Source organism: Antechinus flavipes, chromosome 2 (assembly GCF_016432865.1).
Source record: "Antechinus flavipes isolate AdamAnt ecotype Samford, QLD, Australia chromosome 2, AdamAnt_v2, whole genome shotgun sequence".
Taxonomy (NCBI): domain Eukaryota; kingdom Metazoa; phylum Chordata; class Mammalia; order Dasyuromorphia; family Dasyuridae; genus Antechinus; species Antechinus flavipes.
The window spans coordinates 123703492-123717091 of NC_067399.1; the positions used below are offsets into that span (position 1 = coordinate 123703492).

A 13600-nucleotide genomic window follows, 5' to 3' on the forward strand; every position below is an offset into this window, starting at 1 on the left:
TCAAGATAGTGAAAACAATTGACATCATAAGCAATGTGCTATTCCCAAGAGGCATCCCACTTCTTGAGAGAAGCTTGTGGAGGTCCCTTTTCATGTTTTCTTTGGTCATTTTAACTTTCATAACATTGTTTGTTTTGTAGTGGTGGTGATTCTTTCCATTTACATTGTTGTAGTTTTCATGGTGGTGCATCAGTTCATATTAGTTTTCATTTTCATAATTTTTTTATGGCACAGTAATTCATGAATCACAATTTGTCGAGTCATTCATTCCTTGGTTGATTTTTTTTTTTGGACCTATTTGCTTCCAATTGTTTGCTGTGATAAATATTTTTACATTTCATTTTTGTCATTTACTTCTTACTAAAGGAGTCCCTGTGCCAAAGGTTAAAAGATATTTTAGTCACTCTGTTAGGGGAAAAAAAATTCTTGCAGTTGGTTGTTCCCCATTGAAAATAGGGATGATGGGGAGAGTTGGCCATAGAAGAAAACCAAGTTTGGATGACTGCTTCAGAAGGCTGATGTACAAAGATCCTTGCTCAGGTATAACTTGTACTAGATGATAGTATAGTAGAAAGATTACAGGATTTGAGTCACAGGTTCAGGGTTCAAGTTTGAACTCTTGTCATTTACTATGCTTGGGCATAGTAAATAGTAAATAGTCTCAATTTCCTGATTATAAAAATTCTTGAGATGAGGATTAATGGAGATAATAAAAGTTTAAGTTGGTCATTACCCTTGATTATTAGACCTGGGCATGCACTCTGGCTTTGGTAAGAGGAAAATAGAACGAATATCTTTTATTTTGCAGAAGTATACTTTTCTAACATACAAAAAAGAGAGAAGAGGTCAGAAAATCAGGTAAATTTTTTTCACAAGAGTGTTATTTGCTAATTTGAATGCTGAAAACTAACATAGGTTCAGGTAAAATTTAGTAGCTTCAAAATAGTTTGTTCCCAACACATTGTTTTTTAGCAGCCAGGCTTGATGTGTGATGATGTAGAAGGTATTACAGACCCCCCTAAATTCTATCCTTTCAAATGCCCAGAGCTCTTCTTCTCCCTCATAAAACATGGTATCAGGAAGGGATCTGAACACCCCCTTTGTTCTTCATAAAAATCTTTCTCAGCTCCTTCATGTTGATGTGAAGGCCACTTTGGCTTAAAGGTTAGACCTACAGAATAAAAGCGCTGAAGGGCCCTGCTACATCAAAAGGCCACAAATATTTATTAAGTGCCTACTGTATGCCAGATGATATAGTAAGCACTGGGATGACAAAGAAGGGTAAACATAATATCTCTTCTTGAGGATCTCACAGGCTAATGGCGGCGAGACTTCCCAGCTCATAGTCCCCTGGTGGGTTTTATTTGTCCACTGAAGACCAAGCTACTGAAGTCCTAAGAAGCTTTCCTTTCGACACTTGGAAATGAATATAAACCTCTTGCATTTTTGTTTTTCTTCCCGGGTTATTTATACCTTCTGAATCCAACTCTTCCTGTGCAACAAGAGAACTGTTTGGTTCTGCACACATATATTGTATCTAGAATATACTGTAACCTATTTAACATGTAAAGGGCTGCTTGCCATCTGGGGGAGGGGGTGGAAGGAGGAAAGGGAAAAATCGGAACAGAAGTGAGTGCAAGGGATACTGCTGTAAAAAAATTACCCTGGCATGGGTTCTCTCGATAAAAAGTTATTAAAAAAAAAAAAAAAAAACAACTTTCCTTTCTCCTGTTTTGTTTTGTTTTTTCTTTCTCCTAATAAAGGTCTTCTACATAGCACAAATGTCAAATATAGATTGTCTAGTAACTTGAATCTATGGCCAACTTTTATAAGTCTGGCTACCATTCCTAACTGCTTCTTGGCCCAGATGACTTGGTTTCAGGTTCACTCTGAGAAAAGCTGAATTAGCTGGCTTTCCAGACAAGAAGGGAGAGCTTACTTGGATCCTTCACATTTTTAAGTTCCCCTCTCCTCTCTTCATTTTAATAAAAATGAAACAATCTGGAAAAAAACTATCTCTTGTGCTAAGTGTTGAGAAGAATCTAGTGATTGTGATAGAAATCTCTGAAAGGGACTCTAACTGTACTCTTTGCTCCAGGCAAACTATAGTATTCTGCCCTTCCCCTAGGCAAATTTACATTTAGTTCTCTTACCTCTTACTTTTGCTCATTTTGTTCCTGGTTCCTTTAATTTCCTTCTTCCTTTTCTTCAGACTTGTTCAATTACTTCCCTATATATAATTTAAGCCCCATTCAAATGCCACTTTCTTCTTGAAGCTTTCCCTGGTCTCTACTTCTCCTTACCTCAATCTGTAAGGCTCTCTTCATTCCTTCAAATAAGCCTTTATTTTGAACTTCTGCAATGAATCCCCTGTTTACTATTGTATGTATATGCCTACCTAACTTTATAGACTAAAAGTCTATAGTCTTATCTAAATTTTGTGTGGCACCCATCTGTGCACCATAGTAGGTGCTTGTAAATATTTAGAGAATGAATGAATGTCAAAAGACAGGCAATTGGTTGGAGCCTGAAATAGGAAGGAAATTTAAAAACAGTGTAGAATAGATAAGATCTTTTGAAATAGTTTACAGCAGACTCATAGTTAATACTGGTAAAGACAGAATGATGCCAGTACAGAGCTGGTATTGTACCATGTATGTTCATTAAAATTCACCAGACCCATTGGAGACTCTAAGCAAGACCTATTTCCCGACTATGAATTCTAGAAAGCCTAGCTAATTATTGTTGTGAACTGCATATTCAGTTAGAGTAATGAATAATAATTAAGGTAAAATGAAGATTCTATAAATGGAAAATATTTTAGGGAATATTTATCTGTTATAGTTATTTTGGGGAAATGAATCTGCTAAGAAGAAAAGTATCATTAATCTAGGTAGATGATTTTGAATATGTAACTTTAAAAACCTGCCATTTTCATGGGTGTGGATTCCTCCTCTCCAGTGCAAATCAGCATAGTATAATAAAGGTTGGGACTTGAAATAAGGAAAAATTGGGTTTTGCTCTAAATGGGTCATTTGAGCTTTGGATCAGCTTCCTCTTGATGTAAAATGGGGAGAATAATATCCATAGTACTTAACATCACAGATTTACTGTGAAAGATCAAATGAGACAATGTATATAAGGTACTGTATAAATGTCTGGCGTCGTCATTATTAATATTATCATCATCCTCCTCCTCCTCATCATCACCACCACCATTAGCATCACTCTGTCACCACCATCATAGTTCTGTCAAGCTTCCTGATTTGCTGTAGTTAAAATAATTCACCCCACAATGATTATCTTGGGACTTTGATAGATTGATGTTTGATCAGTAGATAATAGTATTTTTTGTTGGTCCCATGATCAAATATTTATAGCTGCCAAAGTTTTATGTTCTACTGGTCTAGCCTCTGAGAACCCACCTTGTTTTCATTAGGCATCTAAGTAAATCTTGAGTAGAAAGTGAAGCTCTAACCCTAACCCTAACCTTTTTTGTGTTTCCTAGATCCCTTTGGTACCCCGAGGTAGCCCAGAGAATGGTTCTGTTGCATATGTATAATTTTTTCCATACAGATTCACAGATCCTGAGAGCCATCCAATGAACATGGAAGCCAAATCCAAAACCTCGGTTTGGGTTCATTTTAGAAAAGTCTTTATAATATTAAAAGACAGATCCTTGCTTAAGATACTCAGATTGAATTAATATAGATAAAATTTCAAAATAAGGGGATTACTACAGCAAAGCTGATTTTTCTCTTTGGAAACGGGTCATCAAACTATCAGTTTTGTAATCATTCAAATATAAGAAGTACCACTCAAGATGAAAATTTATCAATGATTCATTGATTATAGTTCAGTTCTTGGAAACAAAAATAGTTTTATGGGGACAGTTATATGGCATAGGGGATAGAACGCCAACTGTGAAGTCAGGAAGACCCAAGTTCAAATTTGACCTCAGACACTTAACACTTCCTAGCTCTGTGATCCTGAGCAAATTGCTTAATCCCAGTTGCTTTAGGGAAAAAAAAAGCTTTATGATAGCCTACCATCCTCCTCAGCCAAGATGGTATAGTATCATTCTGTCTCATTTCCTGTGCCTCTCATTTGTCATTTATCCGACAGCCCTGTAAGGTTTCATATTTTTAGGTTTTTACTCCTTCTGACACCCATCCCGTCAAATCCAAATTGTAGTGTGATCAACTCTGTTAAGGGGAAAGATTATGGATTTTTTTAATCATAGCAAATTTCAGAGATCATTTCCTAAGGGATTATGTTCTGTTTATTAGATCTGCATTCAAATTCCACTTTTGGAACTTCCTTAGATGTTTGATGATGGGCAAATTATTTCATTTCTTTGAAGCTTAATTTCTCCATCATTAAAGTGGTAATAATAAATATCAAATCATTTTAATAATTATTAATATCAAAGAAAGGGTTATTTATACCAACAAAATCAGTCTCTTGAAATATCAAAGCATATGTCTCTAAATGGATTGTATCCTTTCTTATCTAGGGTTGTGGGGATGTATCAGTCAAATGATTTTAGGCTGGCAATTATGAATAAAATGATGAGAGTTGATTTTTATGTAGCATTTTCCTGTTTACAGAATATTTTATATTTATTATCCCAATTTGGTTCTTACAGCAACCTAGTCAGTTAGGTGTGAATATTGTTTCCATTTTACAGATGAGAAGACTGATATGTAGAGGTTGAATACCTTGCCTCAGGTTCACTCATTTAAGGAGCTCAGGTAGAATTTGAGTTGAGTACTTTCTGACTTTAGGTCTAATATTGAATCCATAATGCTAGGTTGCTTCTGACTGCCTTAGTGCTTTATGGTTTCCTAGGTGGAATTAGAGGGAAAAAATGAAAAGTAAAGTAAAGCCTGGCCCCCTGGTCTCTGGGAAAATGAGGTTTGGACAAATAAAACTCGGAACCAAACAGGCTAGTTCAGTGGAAGGTAATATATGATAAAGAGAAACTGGATTGATACTATGTGCATATGGTCTATTGTGGTTAGGGAAGTAATAAAGTAGGGAATTGAAGAATGGACTTATCTTAGCTGCTACCTTTTAATTATAACAACAAACTCAATACTGTTGCTAAGGTTATCCATCAGGAATTAGCCCCATGGGTAACATAGTTGTTAACTTAGGAATAAAGAGACAAATAACCATTTGTACTAAGAAAAAACCTATTATAAGAGATTAATACATTCTGCTCAACAGATCAAATACAATAATAGCTGCTACATAGCCTGTATTTTATCAGTCAGAATGACAATGATTATAGTAATTCAATTTAGTATTTTTTTAATTAGCAGCCCTATATATTGTACAGTTTAGGGCTTTTTCTTTTTCCCAGTTGTGACCACTTTTTACCTGAGAAATTTTGCATGATCCCTTCTCCAATTAGAGCTGAGGTGTTTCTGGCAGTGTTTGCGCATATATAGTGCAAAATGTACATATTGTGTGTTCAGAACCAAGGTTACAGTGAAGTTGCTTAATGTAATATGGGATACAACATGGGAATGCAATTCCTGAAACATCTTGGATTCATTACATGTTGATTTTGAATTTTTGTTCAGAAGCTTTTTACTATTCAGAAGCCTTTTACTGTTGCCATTTTTTTTTTTTTTTTAACAATTACAACTTTTTATTGACAGAACCCATGCCTGGATAATTTTTTACAACATTATCCCTTGCACTCACTTCTGTTCCGATTTTTCCCTTCCCTCCTTCCACCCCTTCCCCCAGATGGCAAGCAGTCCTATACATGTTAAATATGTCACAGTATATCCTAGATACAATATATGTGTGCAGAACCAAACAGTTCTCTTGTTGCACAGGAAGAATTGGATTTAGAAGGTAGAAATAACCCGGGAAGAAAAACAAAAATGCAAGCAGTTCACATTCATTTCCCAGTGTTCTTCATTAGTTCATGTAAGTCTCGCCAGTCCTCTCTGTATTCATCCTGCTGGTCATTTCTTAGAGAACAATAATATTCCATAACATTCATATACCACAATTTACCCAATCATTCTCCAATTGATGGCATCCATTCATTTTCCAGTTTCTAGCCACTACAAGCAGGGCTGCCACAAACATTTTGGCACATATAGGTCCCTTTCCCTTTTTTAGTATTTCTTTGGGATATAAGCCCAATAGAAACACTGCTGGATCAAAGGGTATGCACAATTTGATAACTTTTTGGGCATAATTCCAGATTGCTCTCCAGAATGGTTGGATTCGTTCACAATTCCACCAACAATGCATTAGTGTCCTAGTTTTCCCGCATCCCCTCCAACATTCATCATTATATTTTCCTGTCATCTTAGCCAATCTGACGAGTGTGTAGTGGTATCTCAGAGTTGTCTTAATTTGCATTTCTCTGATCAATAATGATTTGGAACACTCTTTCATATGAGTGGTAATAGTTTCAATTTCATCATCTGAAAGTTTTCTGTTTATATCCTTTGACCATTTATCAATTGGAGAATTGTTGCCAAATTTTTTGCAGTCCCCATATGGACCCCGTATGGGATTGCAACCAATGGTTTTAGCTCTGGTATAAATGATATAGTGGCAAATGAAACAAAATATCTAATTGGGAAATGGCCATAGGGTGCTACTTGTGAAGTATTTTACTGTTGCTAAGATCATACCACTAAGGTGAATAGGACTCAGTATAAACATAGATCCCACTGTATCATATTTAATGATGTGGTTATTTTTTGTTGTTGTTGTTGGCTCATCTTTTCAATTTAAAACTATTACTTCTTCATTCTTTATTAACTTCCTGGGCAAAGAAAGTTCATCACTTGGTGGTCTTAACTTTTGAAGATGGGCCTATCTGAACTTAGGCACTTTGTTTCTGTAAGCACCTATGGAAGCCTCTTCTGAGACTCTTGTTAGCTCACAGGGGTCACTTCCATGCCAAAGGGAAGCATTGCTGGAGGACTTTTGCTGACACACATCTCAAGTGACAGAAATAATCTATATTTTGTTGTCTAATACAGCAAGCTAAATGGAAGAGATACTTACATTGTGAAGTTGCTCATTGGAACTTATAAGATGCAGTGTAAGAGCTGGACATGACTTTAGACATCTAATTCAAATCCCTCTTCCTACCAATTAAGAAATTGAGGGCAAGAGAAGATAAAAGATGTTTCCCAAAACACAGGTCCCAAGTTGCCAAGCTGTTAACACATTGTTGTCTTTCTTTCTTCTCACAGAGAAGTTGGCACCTTGTGTGTGACCTGTAGTGCCTCAAGATGAAGCTGGTTATTATGTATAGCGTGACTGGGCACCTTAAGGGTTACTTATTTACAAGAAAATGGCCTGAATGATGCCTTTTTAATATCTGGGATCATTCCTGTATATATAAGCAATAATGGAATATAATATCTCATATATAGCATAATGGAATATTTGGCTAATAACCAAGGGGTAATAATGTGTAAAGACTAGATTGATTCCTGAAAGAAGTTTCATAAATGTTTCATATTCAACTCAAAGTTGCTATTTCTCCACAGAAATCTTTAGGAGGGAAAAATGGAGCAGGAATTGCTGTTTTTCATTTCAAATGAAAGTGACAAGACCTGCAAACACTGGCCTAAACAGAACTAACTCATTCTTCTCTCTCTGTTCTCCAAACTATATCTCTTGGATTTTCTCTCTATATTGACAAAAATCCTGAAGGATTTTTCTTTTCTTTCTTTCTTTCTTTTTTTAATTAAAGCCTTTTATTTTCAAAATATATGTATGGATAATTCTTTAGCATTAACCCTTGTAAAACCTTGGGTTCCAAATTTTTCCCTCCTTTCCTATCCCCTTTTCTAGATGGTAAGTAGTCCACTATATGTTAAACCTGATAGAAACGTTAAGTCCAATGTATACATACATATTTATACTTGCTGCACAAGAAAAATCAAATCAAACCAGAAAAAAAAATGAGAAAGAAAATAAGATATAAGAAAGCAAACAAAAAACCAAAGAGTAAAAATGCTGTGTTATGAGCCACACTCAGTTCCCACAGTCCTCTCTATGGGTATATATGGCTTTCTTCATCACAAGATCATTGGAACTCGCTTGAAAATCATATCATTGTTGAAAAGAGTCACATCCATCAGAATTGATCATTGTATAATCTTCTTGTTGCCATGTTCAATGAGCTCCTTGGTTCTGCTTATTTCACTCAGCATCAGTTCATGTAGGTCTCTTCAAGCCTCTCTGAAATCATCTTGCTGGTCATTTCTTACAGAACAATAATATTCCATAGCATTCATATACTATAATTTATTCAGCCATTCTCAAATTGATGGACATCCACTCAGTTTCCAGCTTCTTGCATTACTTGAAAAGGGCTGCCACACACATTTTTGCACATACAGGTCCCTTTTCCTTTAAGATATCTTTGGGATATAATCTCAGTAGAAATTCTGCTGGATCAAAGGGTATGCACAGTTTGATAAGTTTTTGAGCATAGTTCCAAATTGCTCTCCAGAATGGCTGGATCCATTCACAACTCCACTAACAAAATATTAGTGTTCCAGTTTTCCCACATCCCCTCCAACATTCGTCATTATCTTTTCCTGTTATTTTAGCCAATCTGACAGGTGTGTAGCGGTATCTTAGAGTTGCCATTTCTCTGATCAATAGTGATTTAGAGCATTTTTTCATATGACTAGAAATGGTTCAATTTTTTCATCTGAAAATTGTCTATTCACATTCTTTGACCATTTATCAATTGGACAATGGCTTGAATTCTTGTAAATTTGAGTCAGTTCTCTATATATTTTAGAAATGAGGGCTTTATGAGGGATTTTTCTATTCCTACCCTTTTTTCTCTTTGAAAAGTGGTGAGAAACCTCAGAAGGCCCTCAAAAGTGATACTAGTATTGCTGGGTGAGTCCGAAATAGCCATCCCTCTTTGGGGCAAGGCAAGACATAGTAACTGTTTTATAACACCTTAGGAAATATTTGTAATATACCCTGAATTTATGGTCCTTACTAGTGAGTCATAGTTCAAGAATTTAGTCTATAAAACTAGAAATACTTGGTTGATGGTTATTGTCTTTTGTTCTGGGAGAGAACAAAAATGACACCTTTATATTGGGGTCAAGGTACATTGTGTCCAACTATGACTGAGCAGACTAATGTGAATTTGGGCACATATTATTCCATATGTCCATATGAGCACATAAGAATACAAACATGTGGAGTGGAGATAACTCTAAATCTATGAATCTCACTTTTTTTTTTTTTTTTGGAGCTACTGTAGTTCTGCTTTTCTCATACAGAACAGGCCTTCTTTGGTATGAACACTTCATGCTGCACAGTTCTGTGCCAGTGTCTCCCAGGTCTCACAAAAGTTCTTCAGAAATCTCAAGAATGTCCTTGAAATACTTAGTTGGCAAGTCGAAGAGCAAAATTCCATTCCATTCAACAAACATTTGTTAAATGTCTCCTTTGTGCTAGGCAATGGGGTTACAAGGCAAAAATAAAAGTCTCTGCCCATAAGGAGCTGACATTCTACTAAATCATTATGGTATCGAGTCCAAACTTGGACTTTTTTCCCCTGGGTCTCCTGTAAAATGATAATGTGGGACTGGAAGACTCCTAAGATCTCCTTAGTTCACAACATTGTTGTGCTCCCTCTATGTTTCATGTTGGTGGTCTGTTTTTAATTTTAGCGAGGGACTGATGATGAAGCAAAATAAACTGTTAGAAAATTGGTTTTCAGAATTGTTCTAAGACTCCTCCCAGCTTTGTCATTCTACTTTTTATATTTTTAGTCTTTTTAAAATTAACTAGTCCAATGGCCTAGTGCAGCTAGGTGGTACAGTATGGATGTTGGGCTCATCTTCTTGAGTTCAAATTTAGCCTCAGACGACTAGTTAGTTGTGTGATCTTGGCAAGTCAGTTAACCCTGTTTACCTCAGTTTCCTCTTTTGTAAATTGAGGAAATAGCAAACCACTCCAAGAAAACCTCAAAATGGGGTCATAAAAAGTCAAACTTGACTAAAAAATAACTAAACAGTGACAACAAAGGCCTAATTGTGTAAAATGAACCCTTTTAGAAAATTCTTCATCCCTGTTAGACTTTATAACTATCATAAGAATACTTACACACAGAATTAATTAATCAGAATTAGTTTTTTCCTACTTTGTGTTGTGAATTGCTTTGAATTACTGATGATGTAGCAATTGACTTTTGAGCTGTAAAATGTCATTTGAATATTCGTTAGGCCTGTGAATTCTCCAGGATACAGGAATACTGAAACTAATTTATTTCTCTGACCTTGTATTTCAGATAAGGTAGATACTGAAAATGGGAAGAAAATTGTGATGCATAAAGTACATAAAGTAGATAACAACCTCTTGTGAAAAGAATTTCCTCTGGACAGTTCAGTTCCTCAAATCCAAGTGTGAGGGGAAGGGAACTTTAGTGCTTCTGACTTAATTTTTTCTTTTTGCCCAGTTCCCTGTTGTGGTTGAACGCTTGTTTGCCTTCTTATAAGGTATATAGAATTAGTGTTTCTTGTAAATTGCCTCTTTTCAAGATAGAAGGCAACATAGGAGAGAGTGATAAGGCAACATTATGGAGTAGATATTTCTTGTCTTTGGAAACCAGCGAGTTGGGTTGACATCTCAGCTCTAGCACTTTAAATTTAAACAGGTGAATATCTGGCAAATCATGTAGCTGTTTGCCATGGAGCTAATTGGCTAATCAGTATTTCCAGGGTGGTGGTATTTCACTCTGAAAGACAGAACCAATACCCTTTCCAGGCCTCTAGAAAGGAGAGTTTATACATTTTTTAAAAAACAAAATACATTTTATTTACTGACAGATAAATAATACATTTTCAAGAAATACAAAATGCACCATAGATTTCCTCCATACAAAAACTGGTATTAGCTACACTTATTTTTTGGCAAAGTGATGCTTTCTTGTATTATTCATTCAGTTGTAAAAACAACTATTCCTCTGTGAACCAGTCAATATCAAATTTTCTACAAAAACAAACTAGACAATGAGTGGTTCAAGAAATAAGTTGTTTGTGAATAGATTGGTGTGTAGTATTTCTCCTAATTGAATATCCTTCAGTCTTTTAAATTCTTTGAATTTTCTGTGTTTAGAAACACATTTACAAGTCTCATAGTTCAATTGATGATACAATTTAATCTAATTACAAGATGTATTATCTTGGGAAAAAACGATTACACATATAGATTTAATTCCCTCATTACATTATATACTCGTTTAAATTCTTGCATTGTGAATTTCTGCACTCTTCAAAAATAGATTCTACTTAAAATTACTCTAAGATGATCTTCAGTGATCTCCTAATTGTCAGATCCAATGGCCATCATGTTCCTTGAGCTTCTCCCCTGATTTTCATAGAAACTTGACTGGTACTTTTGGTGGTTGTTTCTTGGTCCTCCCCCTAGTCAGGTATGTAAGCATTGTCTTACAGTCCTGTGCTTCATCAGCTTTCTTCTCTGAGCGCTCTCTCTGGCAGTCTCATCCATTCCTGAGCTTTCAGTTATCACTTGGATTGTGACAAACCCTACATCTGCATGTATCTACAATCCTTAATTTCCAACTACCTCCTAGGCATCCTCACTTGAATGTCCTGTCCTTACTTGATATTCTCAGGTTTAAAAGGTTTTTTGTTTTGACTTTTATTAAATTGAAATGGCTCTGCCTTTGCTTCTCCCATGCATCCATATTTAAAACCTTTGATCTATATATGTTAAATTATTTGCATAAAATTTGTTTTCTGGAACTAGTTTTCTCTTCATCTCAGAATCCTCAACTCCTTTCAAGCCTCTGATCAGATCCCTTCTCCTACCAAATCATCTCCACCCTTTTACCTCAGTTATTTTTTTTTCCTGAGACAATTGGGGTCAAGTGACTTGCCCCCAAGGTCACACAGCTAGGAAGTGCTAAGTGTCTGAGGTCAGATTTGAACTCAGGTTCTATTGACTTCAGGGCTGGCCCTCTATCCACTAAGTTATCAAAAATTCATTACTTGTGTACTTGTGGCATCTCCCTCACTTTGAGAACACAGGTGCCTTGAGGAAGTGATTGTTTTGTTTTTGTCTTGATATAGGCAGAATGTAGTGCCTTATACATTTTATACATTGTAGATGCTAAATGTTGGTTGAAATGAATGAATTGCCAAATTCTGTCGGTATAACCTAGAATTGTATAGATTGTCTCTCCATCCAGATTCAGACTTTCATTATGTCTGTCTGACCTTTTCTATCACTATCCTTACTTATGATAGTCATAATACAACATAATTATCAGGGGCAAGTTTGAACCCAAGAAGGAAGATGGGAAGGAGAGGTACTTTGAAAATGGAACAAATATGCTCTCTGACTTGGTACATTTGTTAATTTAGTTGAAAGATTATTTTCTCATGTTTCATTCTTTGTTATAACGGATGGCTTTCTGGGTAACCAAGAGAAATAGCTAGCCAAGGTGATGCAAAATGTTTTTGTAAATAGAGATAATATTTACACTTTCTTTGCAAATTTAAAGGTCCTCCTAACTGATCTCCCTGTTTGCAGCTACATTGAGAATTGTCTTTTCATTGTAGTGTTGTCACTGCCCTGATAAAACATCCTTTAATTAGGGAGAAATTGATTGAGATATATCTATCTATCTATATCTATATCTATATCTATATTTTTTTTGGTATTCTCCCCTTACCCTCTCAAAGTATACTATACACTCTATACACTTTTATCTTTAATCTAAAAGTTGAATTGCGAAGGTTTTCTGCAGGTTTTCCTTTCACTCCTCCTCCTTGACCCTTGATCCCCTATCCCTACCAGATGGTAGCATTCATGATAGAAATTTCAAATGTTGCCACCTGTTGTAATATTGATTCTTACTTCCACTTTTAAAAAAATTAAAAAAAAATTTTAAAAAATTATATTTATATAAAAAAACTACAGAAAATATAGCCCAGCATGGGCTTCTGGCCCAGATTATATTATCCCCTAAGTTTCTGCTTTTAATAGTTCTTTTAATGATTCATCCTTTTTTCAAGGGTCATACAGAATGAATCATTTTCCTCTTCTACATGACAGACCTTTACATTTTGAAGAGTGATGTCAGGAACACCTTTAATTTCCTCTTCTGCAGGTTAAGCATCCTTTGTTATATAATCCATCTTCGTGGCATTAAGGTGGTTAGAACTGAACACAGTACTTTAGAGTAGATTGACCTCTCTCAAGGTCTTGGATGCTATGCTTCCCATACTGCAGCCAAAACTTACATTAACTTTCTTGGCTTGGATATCGTGCTGCTGTTGGCTCATATTATTCATATACTCCACAGAAATATCTAGTTTCCTCTCCCTACCCCTCTCCTCTTATTATTTTGGAGGGAGTTAAGAAGGATTCAATGGGTAATGGCTGGGACTGGAGTCAGGGAGACCTGAGTTCAAATATGACTTCAGATACTTGCTTGCAGTGTGATGTTGGGCAAATCATTTCGGTTCTTCCTGCCTCAGTTTCCTCAGCTGTAAAATGGAGATAAAATGAAAAAAGTAGCCACTTTGTAGGATTGTTTTGTGTG

General features: G+C 35.7%; 1 protein-coding gene across 2 annotated transcripts in view; it reads left to right on the top strand.

Annotated features, from left to right (window-relative positions):
- Positions 1-13600, top strand: part of LOC127548201 (hexokinase-2) — a 102726-nt gene that overhangs the window by 43569 nt on the left and 45557 nt on the right. The window lies entirely within an intron of this gene.